Raw genomic sequence first — 5,699 nt, 5'->3', positions numbered from 1 at the left:
CAGCTTCCAGGAAGCATGGAAAATCCTTGCTGCATTTCCAAAGGGACCCCATGTCTTCCAGGCACTGATGCCAGCATTTGATGAGCTGCACATCCTCAAAAATTTGATGACTCTGATGTCCTCAAAAACCACCATCATCCAAGAGTACTTGGGAAACCCCAGCTGGGAAGGGATATTGGGAAAAAGGAGCACTCATCTCCACTGCATTCTGCAGTGCTGTCACCAGCAGAGAACATGCCGAGTGTTTGGTCATATTTGAAGGAATGTTTTTTCACTGATTCCCAAAGGAGGAATTCAGCTCTCCTTTAGAAAGTGAAATAACCCCAAAGGTCACAGCTCTGCTGTTGCAGAAAGAATTTTATCCCATGTTATTTCTAGATGTGGCTGAATCCCTGCCCAAAAGCACTGTTGTCCCAGACAGACAAACATCCTCCTCCCTGCAAACCCCCTTGGATCTTCAGACACACAGACCCCATTTAAAATCACCCCAGGGAGATGTTGAGCCTTTATCTCAATTTATTACTGAGCCCCCAGATTCCATTTTACCCTCCTCTACTTCCCCACCCTTAGCACCCACACAAAACACGGCAGTAAATGATGTGGCCCTCCCTCAAAAGCTCTTTTTTTCTGTGCAATGCCCTGTTTCCCTCCCCCAGGATCCATAGGGAGACTGTACCCCTCATGTCCAAACACAAAGAACAAATCCCAACTTTGCAGTGACTGTCCCAGACTGTGGGAGGGACAGCTTTTTTAGCTTCTTTCACAGCTGTAGATGTTTCTTTTATTTCCATAAGAGGTTTCAAGGAGGGTATTTCTTGAAAAGCTCTCTCTCCCACAAAAATCCAGTCTGCTCCTTGCTTTTATCTCTGTAAGAAGGACAGAAGACCTGCTACCACAATCACTGTGCTCACTTGCTTTCAAGTCCACAGAACCAGGGGATATATGCCTGCATCCAATGCCAGAGCTAGGCAAGAGCCATTTCCAAGTCATCTGCTCCAGTAGCTTATTCCAAAGTATGTTTGGTTTGATTTTCCTTTTTTTTTTTGTGGGGGCTTGGAGCAAAGAGGCTTTCAAAATATGCCCATGAATCCCTGTGGAGGAAGGTTGCACAGCAGGTTGTTCAGCTGCGTTATAGGAACTGTAATCGAAGGTGTAGGAGAACAGAGCCAGAATTAGGATCCTGAAGCCAAGGAACAGCAGATCCCCATGGCTTTGCTGTCTCAGTCTCTGCAAAACTTCGCAACCCACCTCGTTCTGTGCTGTGGCAAGTGGTGTTTTCCATGACGCTGCTGTAGGAGCGTGGAATTCTTCAGCTCAGGCCAGCTCATGTACAGAAGAGACACCGTGTCTGTAAGCAGAGAAGTGGGATGAGAAACATGAGAGATGCTCTCCAAGGCAAGGGCTGGGGAGCATCACAGAGTGTCACCGGTGATGGGACCTCCAAACCTGGCCCAGGGGGACCCCAGGGTTCCTGTGCACAGCCCCCACAGTGACAAACAGCCAGGGAATAGATGCTGAACATTGATGGGCCCCTGAGCACCTGCTCTGCACAGCATCTGTGCACAGACTTCGTGCTCAGGATCCTTGGCTAATTAAAAAAAAAAAATGCAGCTTAAAAATCTCACTTGTCACAAGACAGCTAAAGACTTGACATGCAAATCTCTATTACTGCAGGAAGTACTCGAGGTAAAAAACAAAAACACCAGCAACCAGAGACAGAAATGAACAAAATGTACAAAGAAAACTACAGCAAAGCTTTCATTTTTCTTCCTTTTTTTTTTTTTTAAACAAAATTCCTTCTCTTCCTCATGCGTTTTGGAAAGCAACTTCTGATCCTCTCAAAGCCAGGAAAGGCCCCATCAACAAGGGTGAGGAACTCATCAAAGCTTCATTTTCATTCTACCTCTGGACTATCAAACTCCCAAATTAGGCATATTCCCAGCAACACACTGCGACAAATGTATCACCCACACCTCAGCTCAGCCTAGAAGCAGACGGCTGCCCTGAGAAAACCGTGCCAGACCGCCTGCAAAAAAAAAAAATTTAAAAAAAGATATTTAAAAAAAATTTAAAAAATAAAAAACAAGAGGAAAATGTAACTTTGCAGCTGGGAATCTTGACTGTCTCCCAAAGTAGCATTAATCCACCTCACCTTCCTAAACTCCACCAGGAAATAGCTGCAAGGAAGGGGTGGAGGAGGAAAGAACCACTTATGAAGCATCAGCTGCCGTACAATTAGAGCTATTAGCAAGCTCTTAGTGGTGTTTATTAGCCCTTACCCAGCGTTGCTGAGTGAAGCAATCCTGACATCAGTCTTCTGGCTTGGAGAGCCACACACCAACCCCAGCTTCAGGAAGAGAAGGGTTCAGAAAGGCCAAGATGGTTTCAATCACAGCTGCAGCTCAGAGCTTGTTTTGATCCCATAGAAACAAAGGTCCCAGATAAGAGGAACTCACCCTGCTTAGGGCAGGAATAAGACAGCCCAGTCAGATGGGTTCCATCATGATATCTCTCTGAGCTAGAGGTTTCCTGCTCTGATCTATAGCTACTGAGCCATTCTGAGTTGACAGCATCATTCTGCCTTGGCTCTTCAGAGAGCCAGGGATTGCCAACCACCCACCCTGGGGATCGGGACAAGATGGTCTCAGAACCCACTCCAGAACTGGCTCCAGCTCCGGAACCCGCTCCAGAACCCACTCTAGAACCGATCCGGAACCCGCTCTAGAACCGCTCTAGAACCGCTCCGGAACCCGCTCTAGAACCGCTCTAGAACCGCTCCGGAACCCACTCTGGAACCGCTCTAGAACCGATCCGGAACCCGCTCTAGAACCGCTCTAGAACCGATCCGGAACCCGCTCTAAAACCGCTCTAGAACCGCTCCGGAACCCACTCTAGAACCGCTCTAGAACCGATCCGGAACCCGCTCTAGAACCGCTCTAGAACCGATCCGGAACCCGCTCTAGAACCGCTCTAGGACCGATCCGGAACCCGCTCTAGAACCGCTCCGGAACCCGCTCTAGAACCGCTCTAGAACCGATCCAGAACCGCTCTAGAACCGCTCCGGAACTGCTCCGGAACCCGCTCTGGAACCCGCTCCGGGACCCGCTCCGGGATCCGCTCCGGGACCCGCTCCGGGACCGCTCCGGGACCGCTCCGGGACCCGCTCCGGGACCCGCTCCGGGACCGCTCCGGGACCCGCTCCGGGACCCGCTCCGGGATCCGCTCCGGGATCCGCTCCGGGAACTGCTCCGGGACCCGCTCCGGGACCCGCTCTGGGACCGCTCCGGGACCCGCTCCGGAACCGCTCCGGGACCCGCTCCGGAACCGCTCCTGGAGCTGGCCATGCCAGCGATTGTCAACCACCCACCCCGGGAATCAGGACAAGATGCTCTCAGAACCCGCTCCAGAACCGGCTCCAGCTTCAGAACCTGCTCCACAACCTGCAGAAGCAGGGCCTGGCGGCTCGGAAGATATCGGGATGTAACAGAAAGATAGCAAACCCCCCTCCTCTTTAGTATGGTAATGCCTCCTGCAATTAGCCAATAGCACCTAGCTGTGATGAAAGCAGATGGGAGTAACACAGTGAACCTAGGTTATAAAAGGTCAAATTCTCCAGCAATAAATGCCATTTTGCCATCCATCACATTGATGTCTGTGCAATGGACCAAGTGGTCTGGGCATGGCCACCATGCTGTTCTTGAACCAGGGTGTCTGCCTTGCTTAAAAGACATTTGGTGCCGGAACCCGGGAAGCCAAATTTGAAAAGCAGGATTCAAACCCAGAAAGCGAGGATTACCTGAAAACGGGAGCAGCAGTCAGGACAGCTGGACCAGTCCTGGCGAGGGAAACGTCCCTACGACCAGAAGGAAGATGGAAGCCCTGATAAAGATCGGATTGCAATTAAATTGTAAACCTAATTCTTTTACTCTTGCTATTTCAAGGCTTTTGTATATTGGGTTCATGAATCAGCTAGTAAAGATTATCCACCCTAAGGTGTGGGACAGATGTACTAAAACCCTTGCCAAAGAGACCTGGAGGGTGGCAAGAAACTTTCTGCTGGCCACCCCAAAATTTGGGATCAGAGCCGCCACCCAGACTTTACAGCCCCCAGATGAGAGCAGCTCAGCTGAGCCAAAAGGGGCCCAAGAGGGTGACACGTCCCCTCAGTCTCTGAATCCTTATCTGCTCTCAGAGAGACAACAGAGAGCAGAAGTTTTTTTGGAAAAAGTTAACAGAAGAAGCTAGGGGTGCCATGGGAAAAGCCCAGGGGGAACCACCGCCCCAAGATGTACCTCAAAATGGCACTGAGCAAAAAGACATAGAGCGGGAAAGGAACATCCTCAGTGAGAACAAGGAACAAACACTGGCATTGAGAGATGAACATAGTCGGGGGGATGGGAGAGAAAAGGAAGGTGAAGAAGAAAGAGAAACTGAAGTGAAAGAGATAAGATGTGGGGGAAGTAGTCAGGGAGAGGGAAAGGAATGTGAAGGAGGGGGAAAAGAGAGGAGGGTGGAGCAGAGGGAGGAACAGAGCATGGAGTGAAGGGCGGAGTGAAAGGTGAGGTGAAAGGCAGAGTGGAGGGTGGACTGAAGGGTGGGGAGAGCCAGGAGGGAGGGAACAGCCCCCCACAAGGGTGTAGGCGGGGCCGGAGCCCAACCAAAAGGCACTGGAAACGGGAATTGGCCAGCCAGTTGAGTTCCGACTCTGACCGAGATACTAGCGAAGACGAATGGTCGGAGGCCGAGTCCTTAGAAAAAGAAACAACAAAGATAAACAAGAATACCCCCCTCCACATTATAAAATAACTGAGAGAGGATACTCCTTTCACGGACTGGAGACAGAGAAAAGCTGCATATTCCAGCTGGGTCCCTTCAGCTGTGCTAGCGTTCCCAGTCCAGGTAACAGAGGGGAGACAGGGGATCCAGTCACCAATAAATCCTAAACTGCAAAGCTCCAGCCTGCAACAGCTGATAAGCACAGACGGGACAATGATTACCCTATGCCTATCAGTTTATAACTTCAGTGCTTCTAACAATTTTTGTGTGTAAGTTGTGATTGTTGCCAGGGTTCTGTTCCACCTGGATGAAGAGTTAAGCCTGCAAGCCAAGAGACACACCCGACTTCAGAAAAGAGAACTGGTGGCAGGTGTGACCAGAGCGATGCTGCTTAACCTGAGAGCAACTGGTGCTGCCACAAGTGTCTCTGCCATCGTGACCCAACAACAGAGACTGTCTCAGCTACAAATGAAAATTGATGAAGACTTGCAGATAATTGAAAAACCGTCTATTTTAAATAAGCTTGTGTCCTTTGTTAAGAGCTGACTAGAAAGAGTTAACATTCTGTTTATAGAAAGGCAACAGATGCTTTAAAAATACACTTGGTCACTGCATGTGCCTTATGCTTACTAATGAAAAACTGCAGTATCTAATTTATAAGTTTTTAGCCTTTTAGTTAAGTATAGTGTACCCTATATTTTACTCAAGTTTATAATATCTACTTTTAAAACTTTTTATAATATAGATAAGTTAGACAAAACGATTAGAGACAGATATATAGAAAATAACGTTAGAATTTTTAAGACTAATACACCTTATATTCTAGCAAATTTGATTAGGGATAAAGAGGGGGGAATATGCAGAAGCAGGGCCTGGTGACTCGGAAGATATCGGGATGTAACAGAAAGATAGTAACCCCCACT

General features: G+C 48.9%; 1 long non-coding RNA gene across 1 annotated transcript in view; it reads right to left on the bottom strand.

Annotated features, from left to right (window-relative positions):
- Positions 1–1,034: 1,034 nt before the first annotated feature.
- The window catches only part of LOC107210811, a 35,336-nt gene continuing 30,671 nt past the window's right edge, over positions 1,035–5,699 (bottom strand). The window contains exon 2 of the long non-coding RNA XR_004499353.1: positions 1,035–1,348. This is a non-coding gene — a long non-coding RNA (uncharacterized LOC107210811). The remainder of the gene's footprint in view (positions 1,349–5,699) is intronic.

Source organism: Parus major, chromosome 13 (genome assembly GCF_001522545.3).
Source record: "Parus major isolate Abel chromosome 13, Parus_major1.1, whole genome shotgun sequence".
NCBI lineage: Eukaryota > Metazoa > Chordata > Aves > Passeriformes > Paridae > Parus > Parus major.
Note: the sequence above shows the minus strand (reverse complement) of the source record. Positions and strands in the feature narration are given on the sequence as shown.